This window comes from Bombus huntii, chromosome 10 (assembly GCF_024542735.1).
Source record: "Bombus huntii isolate Logan2020A chromosome 10, iyBomHunt1.1, whole genome shotgun sequence".
In the NCBI taxonomy this organism is placed as follows: Eukaryota; Metazoa; Arthropoda; class Insecta; order Hymenoptera; family Apidae; genus Bombus; species Bombus huntii.
In genome coordinates, this window is record NC_066247.1 from 3,207,220 (window position 1) to 3,222,108 (window position 14,889).

Consider the following 14,889-nt stretch of genomic DNA (forward strand, 5'->3'; position numbering starts at 1 on the left):
TTACAAGTACCATCCCTTTAGTGTGTTATATTTCGTTAAATTGTAAATCGCAACTATACCCTCTGCTCTCGTAACGCATTTCCACGATTCGAAAACAGATAATGAATTTCTTACAACAATAAACTCTACTACGGGTAGATAGAATAGATAGAACGCTATTACATGTCAAATAGCAGTGAGCTATTTTTCAAGTTGTTTAAGCAGAAATGGACGCGTCGATCGGTAACGGCAAAATTAGTATAATTTCCATTATACCGAAACGTTACGAATATTATAGACATAATATTACTATATATCGATCAGTAGCGACTTTCGACGATTCGTCTGCACCTATTGAGGGATTTTCGCGAGAAGAGCAATGGACATTTTCAGATAAGGCAATTATTTCGATAAGGCTTATCATGAACGAACGAGCGGCCCTACCGCGCCGTGCAACACCGCAACCAGATAAAGCTTGTTTTCAACAAGCTCAATTTTTTCCCCCTCGAATCACCGATGCTACGAACAAAAAAATACCTAATCTGTTCTACTCAAAGTACGTTTAGCGTATCTGCGATTGCTTTCGCCAGGCGTCGATTATTTCGCACGGTTCTTTCCCAATCGCACGCGCGAGAAATTGAAATTCTACGGAGAAGCTGGCTAGCACGAAGAAGAGGAAGACGGCGAGTAATTCGTACGCGGGACTCATTGTACGACGAGCATTCTTAAGAACTCATCAGCGTTTTATTGTCGCGACACGAAGCGCGCACGGCGCAGTCCTCGCTGAATTTATCGCGGACGTTCGTTAATGCGACAAAGGAGAGACAGCCCTTTCGCGGAAATCGAAGCGAGGGAAACGTTGTTGCGCGCCGCTGTTACGCTCGGGATTAACCCCGCTACTACTTCTCGGCCTTGAATTATTACATGCCGGACCAGCATGTAAATTTAGCGGACTTGGACTGGCCGAGATAATTGAAATAATAATATACGAAGATAATATAGAAAAACGAGCGATTGTAATAACGTCGAGTTACGATGCAAATTCGCCGCTTTGTATATCCTGTGATGCTTAGAATCTTCTACTTTCAATTTGTCAGAAACGTTCGCGAAATACGCGTACACATACGTGAAATAGCTCTCACGTTTCTAATAGAATGAATTTTCCCTCTCCGCATTGTTCTATTCGAATGCTTGATCGCGACTAAGGATGAATCGTTCCTTTCCAATTAATCCTATAATTCAGTTGTTCGTTCTGCGGTTGTTAATTATTCTCGAAGAACAGCGTAAAAGTCCGCTTCGCGCGAACAGTAACGCTACACGCGTAGTCCGGTTTCTGTTCCTTGCACCCGGCGCTTTTTATATAAATACATATATAATCGATGTAAAAAGTAAACTAGTAGTTTCAGGATTATTCCGTTGTAAATAATTTAAGTAGAAGCGGTTTCGTGACAATTGCGTCGCACTACAGCGTTTAACGATATTCCTAAATGTTTCTATAACGCGCGTAATTATACGTTGTCGCGCGCGTCGTACATAACATGTTGAGGAATTATACATAAAGATTAAATTCTTAGATATAATCGGCTGTAATATAATTAAAAATACAAATTGCGTGTAGTATTCGCGAAAGTCGTGGATGTTAAGCGAAAGTTTTTTCACGAGCGCTTTCACGAGCCAGCATCGAAAGAAAACGGTTCGAATTCGAAGAATTTTTCAATCTACGAGTCTCGGCGCTAACGTATCTTCGATGCAGCAGTTATTTTTAGCTGCACAAATAAAAGGCTGTGAAATTTCGACATTTAACGACGAACTGTTGCCCAACGTGGCGAAGAGGCAGCGAAATTGTACGCAATCGCTCGGCAGGTGCGAAAGGGAACGGCGCGTTATCCGGAAAGGTCGAGGAGGAAGCCCGCGAGGACACACGATATCGCGTGGCGTGTAGAACTCGATGAGTTTGCTTGGCGATTGCCACGTTCTTGGCTTTTATTTTTCTCAATCTACGATCTCTCTGCCGGCACCATGGTGTAGTTTTCGCAAATTACTTCGATTACAATATAATTCCTATAGAAGACGGAAACGAGGGAAACTTTAACGGAATCGCTGTGCAGGAATAAAAGTGAGAAATGGCGGGGCGCGAGAATAAGCGAAGAAGGAACTGGTTGGCTCGTACAAAGCGCCAACGCATACGTAACTCGTAACTGGGAGCTCGGGTAACGTCTCATTTGCCGGCAGTTCAAGACTTTCTCATTGCGGGGTGCTTTTATTAGCGGCTTTCCGTCTCCTTTCTTCTTTCCGCGTTCCTGCTCCGCTTTGCGTTTCGTTTTCCCGGCAATGGCTCGTCCCCGACGATGCGAAAATCTTCCTTCTATCTGAGATCTGAACTTGGCCGAACGAAGGGTCCACGGACAATGCAAACTTAACGCGTTAATTATCACGCGGAACGTTAGTTTTAATCGGCATCTCTAACCCTTTAGATGCAGATTTTGTAACGGCTCGACCATTCATTTTCACCCCTAAATGCATAACTTCTCTGCATACGACAAAGCGTTTTTAGATTGTATCGTCACGCGTTATATAGAGTCGGAGAAAGATGATTCAACGAATTGTTTTGTCGTTATTTTCTATGTTTTTTCGCTTCGAAAAGATGCTTAGTTCCGTTGTAATTGTTAGGTAGATGATACGTTTACACTGTACATGCGAATATGTGTGTAAGCGTCAGAGGACGTTCAGGCTTAGTCGAGACAAAAGACTGTTGGTAGCTGTTAGAAGCATCTAGAACAGTCTGTTTGACAAGAAGCGTGCGTGTAAGAAGGTTATCGATGTCTTCAGAGTGTAATATATATGTATAGATGTTGTGTGCGAATAAAGCAATTAATTTATTATACCTCAACGGTAATTATAGATTTAGCTGATCTTGTAGCGTAATATAGTATAGTATAGTATAGTATAGTATGTTATATCTTAAAGCAGTTAAGTGTAATAAATAATAGGCCTTAATATTAAAGAAGGTAAAAGACAAACTACGCTAGTAATTTATTTTTGGCTATTACGCCGATAGTATGGGTAATGAATAGATATAGCGAATAACGCTAATAACTCATTCGTGGTTACTACATTGCGTTGATAGCGCGAATACGTACATTGAAATATACGTAGAAACGAATAAGTATTTCTACGTATAATAAGCACTGATGAACCATTCAGAGATCAAACTGGTCAGCTTCATCGAGGTTAATCGTTCCAGTTTTTGGAAAATGTAAGATCGATCATGCGTAGGACTGCTGTCAAAATGAAAAGAAACTTGTAGAAAATGGAGTCGATTAGTTGGTCTTCCAATCTGACACCGATAGAAAACCGCTATTAAATGATGTTACCAAGTAGCAGTGTTTAGTTAGCTGGACAGTAGCAATAATCGAATCGGAAAAGTAATAAAATATAAAATATACGTCAACTGGAGAATTTCTAGATAACATTAAAGGCCGTATCGTGTACGCGCATTCAAGTTGGCGCGCTAAGTCTCGCACAGTTGAAAGAAATTCCCGGCCGTTACTGACTATTCATTACGATTTACGTAATTCACGTAATTCGCGTTATTTATTTCGTCTACACGGCTCGAAGGGTAACGCGGAAAAATGCCATCGGAATTAATCCAATTAGCGAGCACGCCTCTGGAGATCCATCCACTCGTACAATCGCTGCTTTCTCGGCGAAACGCGACGAACGCGCGGCGACTGTACAATTTTCGCCAAGATCCGAGATCCGGTGCAACGTCTGCAAAACGTTGGTCCTCGACGACCCACGCATCCGCCTTTAATTGAAACTTCAAAAACAATGCTGCGACGAATTTCCGTAGCCGGCGCAGCCTCTGCCAAACGTTGCTCCGCGAGGAACGACCCTCTGTCTTTCGGACCCCGATAATTTCGTCTATGCCACGGCGAGCCACCCTGTGGCGCGGGATTAACGCGAAAGTGGAAGTCGGAGAGGCGGGGATGCGGCGAGAGTTGAACGTTATTAAATTGTCAAAGACGATCCCTTGCGTTGCGGCGACAACGAGGCAACGGGAAGAGGAACCAGCGACGTGGTCGACGAAGAATTGGAAGGGTGAAAGCATAACACTGAGGGGAAAAAGGGAAATGAAATGGACAGAAGAGACTGGAGATTCGATGGAGACACGTAGAGTGGTTACAAAAGATTAATAATAAATTAATTAATAACAGTCCGCGTATACGAGTAACGTGGTTAACATTTGTTAAAAACGCAAGAGAACGAAGAAACACAAAATCAAATTAATTTAATCCCAAAATCGAATACGACGATAGTTGCGACACGTACGATGGAGTTTGTCGACGAGATATTGAACCTTAAGATTGTTTCTCTATAAAAGAGAAACGTCGCTTCTCATTTGCGATCGTTTCATCTTTGTCGTAGCATTTCTATTCGAATTAATTAAGTCCACGTGTATATTAGTTTCATATGATTTGATAGATTTTGTGCATCCAATATATTCGTGAGAATTTTCTATAGTAGATATTCAAGTACAAATACGTACATGAAATTAAAATCGGAAGCACAGAAACAACTGTTTGCATATTATATTAATATTAATAGGCGAATGTAACATTGGTAAAAATTCCCAATTTTTCCACGAGGGTGGTAACGTGTTCGAAAAATCGAGTGCTACGAACGGACGAATATTCGCACGACTCTGTGTAGATAAACAGAGAAAGAGAGGAAATTCCGCGACTGTGACAGGAGGGCGGAAGCGTGCCCAGAGCGGTGCGTCTTCGGCGGCTAGTTCAATTTACCGGTATCCCCCGTCTCCTTCGGTCGGTCTTTGTCTTATCGGTTGGTTTGGAGGGCGAACCGTTCGTGCCACCGGAGGAGTTTCACGGGCGTAATAGGGAAGGGTGCCCAGGGGGGTTCTGTCCATCCTTTGTATCGTCGAGCAATCACGACCTACCCCACGAGTACGTATACGCGAACCGTAGGTATACGCGAATATATATCCTCCCTTATCCTCTCCCTTTCCGCTCTCCTGGTCTCCCTTCACGAACCGGGGCTGAACCGGGGCGAATCGGGACGAACGGGGGCGCGAGCACACCCCCGGCTGCGCTCCACTCCCGCTGCTTCCATCACCCTACCACCCACGTCATTTCGCGCTCTGTGGGGTTGCAAATGCATCCGCGATGACTGCCGTATACTCCCGGAATGACTGATGAACTGCAACAGCGTTCCTCCTGCGTTATAGGCGTGTACAGGACGTTTCAATTACGCGCCAGGCGACCCGACTCTCCTCTCTCTCTCTCTCTATTTCTCTCTGTTTCTCTTCAACCTCTTTCCTTTTTCATATTTCGCGTCTTCCTCGGCGTTTCCTCCGTTTACGGCGACGAACGAGAGACGTCCAGATGCGCTGGCTGGCGAGCGACCGAGACGGAGACAAGAGTGGCCGATGACGAGGCCAAAGAGAAGAGACTCGGCTCTGTGAGTCGGAAGCCGCGAGCGGGGAAAAGCCGCCACTGGAATTTATTATGTCCTCCGGCCAACTGCCCCCTTGGTAGAATATGTTACAAGCACGGCAAATGAAAAAAAGAAGGGACGCGTAGAGACGCGAGCGGATAATTAGATAAAGCGAGGGAGCGCTGGCGACGATGGCGCGAGGGTCGACGTAGCCGTTCGTTCGATAGATTTTTTCGTTCCTTAGCTCCGATAGTTATGTCGTGCGCTTCACTGTAGCGAAATGTAATCGACGTGGCTAGTTTATCCGGCTAATTAACTAAACGGATAGACGCTTGCAGCAGAAATTCATTTCTTTTACCTGAACTCTGTCTATTTGGACGAAGGTTTAGTTAATGCTCGGTTAACGCGTTTAATTCGGGAGCATCTCCACGGTTCCTATTTTCCTCGAGGAAAATGTAAATAGCTAGTTTCCCTTTGGGTCGACTCTAAGAACGGCGAGAACACGCGTTAATCGCAAAAAATTATGTCGCTACGTATATCGACGATACGTCAACGAAGAGCTTCTTCCTAAATACGCGCGTCCACTTCCAACCGAACGCGTTAACTGAACTTTCGCTGGTTTATTTCACTTGTGCGAAACCTCCTACCATGTAAACGAGAAATAATAGATGGCGAGGAGAATTAGATTTAGGATTCTAAGAGACGTTATCTGTTTCAGTGGCCATTGAAGGGGAGAGAAGAATTGGCGAAACACCGACAGGAAGGACGATCCGCGTAATTAACGATACCTATGCCAGTGAATTTTAAGGTGGCGTCTATCTAGATGAGCGTGGCAATAACGACCAACGAGCTCTCGTTTCCACCCTTATCCGGAATCTAGATTATTTTTCATTAAGTCGGGTCGCGGCGTACACCGGTGCATCGAACCGGCTCCTGCAAAATTCCAACCGATTCTCAGGCTTGCCAAGGATCGACTTAAACCGAAGGTTTGTTAAAAACTCTCCACGCAACGGTTTCGCACACCTGCCTTCGTCTCGACCTCGAACGAGGTGAAATTATCATCAAGTAGGTTTACCGATGGTTAATTCGACGAGCATACTCACGCTCATAAGTGGCGTAACGATCTCACAATCCGTGGAATCTACAATTTTCGAAGAAGTTGGAAGAACTTGTCAGCGACGGTTGGAAAACCAGCGGAACTCGAATTCACGGGGCGTGTTATAAAGCAACTATAAAGCAACTATAAAGCAACCATAAAGATGTAAAAAGATGTATCAGATTGTACGTATCGGCGCGATATCGGAAAACGAGGCACAAACAGTTTCAGTCGGGTTAGGACTTTTCGAAGACCCGGAGAAGTCGAATTCACGGAGCGTGATCGGGATGAAGCAGAAATCTATCAAATACACGGTGCGACATCGGAAAACGAGGCGAAACCAGTTTGGTCGGTTCGAATGACCGGGTTGGTTCGAGCAGAGCTGAACCACCGAGAGCGGCAGAAGCGGTAAGGGGATCACCGGAGGGAGAAAAAGAAAGGAGCGGCGTGGCGCGGCGTGAGGGCTTCGAATAGGCAGAAGGTACTGACCTACCGTCAAGCTCGATGCCGTGCCATGCCTCGCCGTACTAATACCCTCCTCTGTAATTTGTTGGAGAGAGCATGCGTTTCGTTCTTTTCAGATAATTATTATAAATCTGTTCTTCTCGGAGGAACGGCAGACCCTGTTTCCCGTCCAGGAAGCAGGACGTCACAGCCTATCATTGCTCCGATCAGCTAGCAGCAGCTTCGATATAAAAGAAACGCGGAGATGCCTCGAATCGAGAACTGGCCGCGAGCACCGCGATCGAAACTTTCCTCTTCGTCTTCGATCGACTATGTTACGAGTAAAGACACCAAAATTTCCGGTGACGCTGTTGCATGTTGTTTGCGAAGGAACGCGGTCTAAGACGGAGATGGGGACGCGTGTACGTGCGTGAAAACGGGTTTCGAATCATTGAGAACGGCGGCCGGTCGACGGCCGACAAAAAGTTGGAGCTCACGCACGGCTGCTGTTCGCGTCGCTCGTGATGAGAAGACAGCCGATGGAAATAAACGAGAAGAGGGCCGGCCCAAGGGGAACACGGATAGGATAAGGGGAATAGAGAAGATGGAAGGAGGAGAGAGAGAGAGAAAGCAGGAGAGCGACGATCTTACGCGACCGCGTGAAAAATTTTGTCCACGCGAGGCTCGCGACGTGCCGCGTGAGAACACCTATTTTCTACGTGTAGTCGCTTCTCACGGTAACGCGAATTTTTCGTACTTTGCTCCAATCCGAATAGCGTATTTTTCTTCTATATTTCCATCGAATGTCTTTCCAACCACGCTGAAGATCCGCGAAAGAGTTCTTAACACGTTTCGCTAGAAACGTGGCTCTTTTAAGCATTAATATTTGTTTCAACAGGGTAAGACTGTAAGGAGCTATCAATGATCCGCGTGACTTTTGTTCGCAGCGAGAGTCTGTCGCTGAACAGCTAAATGTATACGTAGAAGGCAGAAAGAAATTGAAAAAAGCATCGCGCAAGTCTCACAGTACGTGTACGTTGCCAAGCGACTACGCGTTTAAAGCTCGGTTTTCCAGCCTGTGAGTCATGAATCCGACGGGGGTTGCAAAGTTTCCTGGAGAATCGCCATCGCGAGTTTGGTTGAACATCTTTGGCGCTTATTTATTTCAATATGACTGAATTGTCGCGTTATACTAGAACTATTTTTTTCCTTAGATGAAGAGTCTTTCAAGTCTTTCGCCTACCAACTATCAAATTGGTAGAGTCCTAGAAACCGATAAAGGCGCCCTGGGCTTCGATCGACAGACTCGATCGTTGAGTCACGTATGTACGTCTTAGTGCGATATATATGAGTTATTCTACGCACAGTGTTTTTTTGTTTATAGAGAGGTTGCGAATTATTCGACTGCTTCAAAAGGGGTTGCGATTCAAACAGAATCGAGAAACGCGACGAGTATTAAAATTCGTCGAACCATCAAATTCCTGCGATCTAAAAGAAAGAGCCGTAAGTCTCTTGCATTGAATAATTTGCATTATTCTTCACGCAATTCGACAATCGTGATTTTTCTTCGTAAAGGGGTTGCAGATCGTTCAACTAGTCCGAAAGGGGGCGAGAGGTTGCGACTCAAAGACGATCGAGACACGTGACTTTTGAGTATTAAGACTCTTGGAACGATCGAATCGCTGGAATCGAAACGGACAAAAGGGCCGCGTAGCTTCGATCGACGTCGTTGAATGATACTTTTACTCGCTTTCGCAGAGTGGCTGCGCGGCGACCCTGGGTTGTCGAGGCATGAATCGGCGCCGCGGCTACTCGATGCTTCGGTTTACGTTCTCCAGCGAGTGGCACGCGATCGTTGAAAAGTTTGGTGCGCTCGATCGGTGGAAAGGTGCTGGAGTCTGATTCATTTTGAGAAAAAGGACAAGAACGAAGAGGAAGAGAGAAACTTTAACTTTGTCCGTGTCGTGAGAAACACGACGACGTCCATTAATGGCGGTATTATAAACCGCTTCTCGCGTGCATCGGTAAAGAGGTTGAGAGCCAAGGAGGGGAACACGACACCACAAGAGAGGGGAGGCGGGTGCCCGATCAGCGGAGATGCATGCGAAAAAAGGTGAAATTACGTAAACATCTTGCAAACGACGATTACCACACGCCGGGACTAGCTCGGTGTTCACCTCTGTTCGAAGCGCCTGAAAGAAACCGCTACAGCCTTAGCTGCATGTGTATACGTCTGGTCATTCCATCAGGAACATCGGAATTTTTCATATTTTTCACAATTTACTCGTAGTAGAATTTTAATCGTAAGATCGAGAGACGCGAGCGCATTCTAATAGCAAAGGTTATTTCAATTATCCGACGATAAGACGAAGAGACAAGAAAGTTCGGAAGATGAACAGTAGAAAAAGCAGGACAATTTTAGAAAAAAAAGTTATAATCGACGAGGAGAAAAAGAATCATGAATTAATATAGCTAATATATGCCTATGTATGGTATAATATACCTACTAATTATGCACATGTTATGTAGTTGTCGTTAATGTAACGTAGTTATTATGCACAAGTATGAATTTTTAACTTTCTTCAGTCCGGCACACTGTACACGGATATGTATATGAGCGTCTAAGAAGCCAATCTAATCAACGCTACTTCTTGCGAGTTTCTCGATTACTTTATTTGGATGTGCGATTAGTATCGAATTGACCGAGGAAACAAGTTACCCTCGTAAATTCCTTTATTCCGAGAAAATGCACTTAACGTAGATTCAAAGGAAATTTTTGAAAAATTATAACATTCAACGCACGTTACTTTTCACTTTACAGCTACAGTTAATCAATGGCTTCCAAGCTGACCTCGTATGCTAATGCATTTAATTAATGTCTCTACTCTTTGCTTGAACTACTTATAATCGTATTATTTGTAATACGCTTCGACGCGACGTTTCTTTAATTTCTCTATTCCTTCGCCGAAGATCAGCGTGACGTCGCTTTTCAAAATCGGCGGTCGGCTCCGGAAACGCGCGGCCCCCAAAATTCGTCCGTTCGCTGACTCGATCTTCCTCGCGCATTCCGCTCGATTCTGCTTCGTTCGTAGATCCGCGCTGTTTCAAAGAGAATGGATCGAGACGATGGCAAAGATGGATCGGATACCGCGGAAATTGGACCAATCGTTGCGAAAACGACGCTGATACACCGAGGTCGGCAGAGTAGTTTGCATGCAATAAATATTAATGCTGCGTGCTCGGCGCGTAAATATTTGCGATCGACGAGCGCGTCGCGTTGGAACGACGATAATTGGTCTAATGAATGCATCGATCGATCCACTCGCTCGGCCATCGTTTCGTCGTGAAATTTAAGTCGAAGGAGGATCCAAGGGGCGGAACAAGAAGACGCGAAAGACGTCTCAGACTTTTTGTCATTCGTCGTCATTTGACTACGAGGTACGTATATTTATCGGCAAGGAAGTTACTCCCCGACCATGATTATTCACTTTTCAAAACTGCATCGTAGTATCAACGTTGATCAAATATAAATAGATCGTCGTGTAGCGGAGTCGTTTCGAAATCACGTTGATCTCGTCAGGAACAAAGATTGATTGTTATAGACGGCGAAATCAAAATTCCACGAAATGTCGCGGCCACTGTCAATGCAGTACGATATTAAGGTTCTTTCTTTTTTTAGTTGAATTAGTTGAAGTTTGCACATCTGAACACGGCAAATTAAACAAATTATTATTTCGCATTTTTCGTTTTACGATTGTTCCACAAATACGAACAATTATAGTTTTAGATTTATACGGCGCTTCTTTCCTACGAACACGCGTATTTGTTTGGACAAAGTCGGATATGAAAGTTTGTAGAAACGTGTATAGTTTTCGTAATTTATATTTGTTCGCTTGATTCGTCACTTCGCGTGTATGTAGTATCGATGATAATATTCTGCTTACGTAACTTTGTTATCTTTCTGCGTTTGGGGGGAACGATTTATGAAAATGTACGCGTTACGCGTTAAGGGCCAGTTAATCTAAGAATCGTCGAAGGTTGCCGCGTGGCCATTTTCGGTCGGCCATTCGATTCGAATCCGAAATTCGTGCGGGTCTTTTTAGGACCATGAACGGTTTAGAAAGGGGGACTGGTGCTGGCTGTTGGCGATTGGTCGCCTAAATCTACGGCCATGTTTAGTCGCCCGGGCCCCTCCTGTTTAGAAGGGCCTGACGTCATCTACGCCAGCTATTCGAAGGCCAGGCGTCGCGAAGCGTCGTGAATGACGCGTCTCCTCGTAGATTGATTTTCACAGCAAAAACGTTAATTAATCCGTATCGTTGCCGTCGCTCGAGAAAAATACGCAACGATTGTGTAGCAATTGCTGTCTAGCTGGCACATTAAAAAAGGAGCGATTATCGCGTAGCGTACACGAAGAAAGGATGTTTACCACGATAATAAAAATCTATTTTTTGGTAAAAATATCTTTCGCATGGTAGGAGACAAGCAAAAACACAGAACGCTGTTTTCTGTAAAATACTGGCGGAGATCTATGAATTAACGAGATCTCGTTTCTTTTTACGAAGCATGATTTTCAAGAGCTGAAAACAATTAGGACATCGATCACGATAAGCATTTAAACAGACAATTATCCATTATATCGATAAAATCAATATTTAATGGGACCATATTTAACACTTATTAACGCTTAACACGCTCGCCACCATAATGGAATAGGGCAAAATGTCTATCACATTCAGTGTCTGTCGTGTTTTACTTCCTCTACTTTCCTATAATTCTGTTATAAGCGGTAACAGTAGGCGATTTGTTTTTTTTTCCCCTTTTAAACACGTTCCATATTCATTTGTTTTTTAATTTAATATGCTTATTCATATCGTACATTGATTTTTTACCAGATATGTTTGCCATAAAATCTTTGGAAACCTCCACATATATTTTTAGATTTTTCTCAGACTAGATAAATACAGCGCTAATTTCAGAATGCTTCGTGCTTTAACGAGTGCTTTTATTATAAATGATTCTATGGCAAGTGTTTAAATACTTTGTCGAGCCATTGTACAGTGGCGTGCACAAGTTTCCGGCCGTGTACATTTTCCCCCTTATATTTACTATTCGACTATTTTTACTTTCTACCATTTGCTGTTTCTTAGTGTTTTAAGTAACATTGTACAACTGTACAATAGCGTTTCTCCACTATACCATTTTCTTTTGCTCGGCAGAATCTTCCGCCTGATATCACTCGCCATTCGAATATAACCACAGCTAAAATTTGACTCTGGCCGGGAAATTTCACACGCCACTGTACTGTCGCGTCTCCGCGTACGAATGTCAGAATCGTTAGAATGGCGACTAAACGCGTCTATCGCGTCTATCGCGTCGCGTGATCCCGATCGTTTACCGAACAAGAGGAATTCAGGATCTCCTATCGGATAACAGAGATCGAGACGAGTTTCGAGACTTTGCTCCCGATAGCCCTGAAGTAAGTCTCGCGAACGGTTTTTCTTTTCTTCTCTCTTTTTTTTACGCACCGCTACCGAGCCGGGAGTGGCTCTGCGAACGCGCCTTAAGGTCGTGCCATTCCACCACGTTCCGCGTGCCCAACCTGGACGCGGTGGAAGCCGTGGTTCGACGAAACGCGTAAATTCGCCAGATAATCCGTGGAATAATCGTTTCACGTAAAACCACGCTAATGGTTCCGAGGGAAAGGCGTACTCACCGGTGAAGCTTGAGACGCGAGATCGGTACGAAACGCCGCGTGGTTTGGTAAGATTCGCTACCCAGAAACCTACTTAGTCCGTGCAACTGCCATCTACTCTGCTGTCGGACGACCTTCGACATCGCGGAAGTCCGTCTAATCGGCAGATCGTGTTTGCTCGTCGAGATGATCAGATACACGTTGACGGACGAAAAAAACAAGAGGTTTAAATATAGATCGCACGTAGAATAAATAAAATAAGATTGTAGAAACCGGAGGCAAGAAGCATGGCAATATACACAGCGGTGGAAAAATCGTAAGACCGGTGATCTCTTATTTTCGATAAAACTTCGATATTTGGCGTAGACGAGGGATTTTACATTTCGAATTACACGGTTTTTCACGACGCGGCTCGTCCATAGTTCGTCGTAACGCGTTGAACGAAACGTAACGACCGCCGTAAGATTTCCGAGCGAGTATGTACACCTGCAAAACAGGTGACAGGTGAGCAACGTGGTGAAAAATATCTAGTAGAGAAATTACACGATGAGTATAGAGAAATAAAGCGCTCGCGAACTTTTCGCTTTCTTTTGTCCGCTACCGTAATTATCGAATCTGGCTGTACGTTCTGTGTTCCGTATTTTTTCTATCTGTATCTAATCGCTGCGCGATATCGGCACGGTGTCATCGTCGATTTGACGTTCGATAGCACGACGATTTCCGCGCTTCGCGAAACTATTGTCCGGCGATCTTGGAAAATACGCGCCTCTGTCGTTGTTGGATCGAAAAAAAATGAGACGGACGAGTAAATTAATAGAGCGGGCAGCGATCGATCGATGAAGCAAGCGAGAACGAGATTCGAACTTTGACCGTAATACATGCAAAGAGCAATTATTCCGAGTGGTGACTCGCCGGTGGGTAAGAAATTGTGCAGCTTACTTTCAAACGTGGCCGGTGGCTTCAAGGTTCTTAAAACCATTGGTAATGCATTCCAATCGGTTGCTCGAAAGATAGAGAGAGGTTCAGAGAGACGGATTTAGCATTAGAATCTACAAGGACAGCGCGCGGATAGTTGGTCGCCGCGCTGAATCCAGAGAAACGACGTACCGCCGAGAGAAATACCTTCGCGAGACAAATAAGATTTTATAAAAAGATACCACACGCTGCCTAGAAATACGTAGTACGTCTATGCGCGACCGTCTCGTTAGAATTCAACGCGAGCGTTCCCGTAATACGATGAATAATTCCTGTACAGGCGGAAATTAATTTCGTGTGTGTATGTTTTTTTTTTCTCCTGCGTTTTCCTCCTCTTAAACTCGCGCCGGCAGTTCCAATTAGAAACGGTAACGCATAATCGATAGGTTTTTGTCGATTCGTTGATGGTAGCGAGGGGGAAAGTATAGCGAGATCGTAAATTGAATGGAAACCTCTCGCGCAAGGTTCTGTATTTATGATCCAAGTTGAATTAACAACAAGGTATGCACGAGCTCGCCGATATTTCGTCAGAAAGTACGAACCGTTTGAAACTCGTGGAACGGTGTAACTTAGAAACCGCTTTTTCCCAAAAATGTGCTAAACACACTTTAATCTCTTATCTTTCTTTCTTTTTTTTTCTTTTTTACATGGAATCCACCGATCGTTCACCTGTCTGTAACCGCGGCCACGATATCCGTATCATTCGAGTTTGGAATTTTTGTTCGCGAGGAATCTCCAACTATCCTAGGACAGGATCGCACAGTGGCTACAAAACGTGTTGGCACGTACGATTATTTATTTTTCGATTCGGCCGTTTCGTCAGGTTCTATCGTATATTCCATTTCCACAGCGTGAAATTCTTGTAGCCACATAAAGGTACAACTAAACGATTATACTTCGATTGTCGTAGCTTGTGTTTGGATCTAATTGACTAGTACGTAAAAGCTGTACATAAGCATACAATAACGCGCCAATACTCGTTACAACCAGCGTGTATACGCATCGTTGTTAAACGATGAAAAACTTGGAGCCGCAATTTAAGATCGGTACGCGCGTTCCAACGAATGGAAAGAATAATAATCGAACGAACGTGGACATTGTTGCGCGCGTTATTTTCCGCGTTTCTCTTGCAGTCGGTTTATTGTCCCGTTTCGCGGCTGTAGAGAACAAAAATACGATTAAAATACAATGATCCGCGGAGATGGAGGAAGGGCGGTGATTTGGTCGAGATTCGAGGCGAGAC

At 44.4% G+C, this 14,889-nt stretch overlaps 1 long non-coding RNA gene across 1 annotated transcript; it reads left to right on the forward strand.

The window, feature by feature from the left end:
* Window positions 1-7,264: 7,264 nt before the first annotated feature.
* On the forward strand, window positions 7,265-9,488 carry LOC126870698 (uncharacterized). The gene is made up of 3 exons (XR_007691407.1): window positions 7,265-8,298; window positions 8,361-8,479; window positions 8,552-9,488. It is a non-coding gene; the product is annotated as an uncharacterized LOC126870698 (long non-coding RNA).
* Window positions 9,489-14,889: the final 5,401 nt, after the last annotated feature.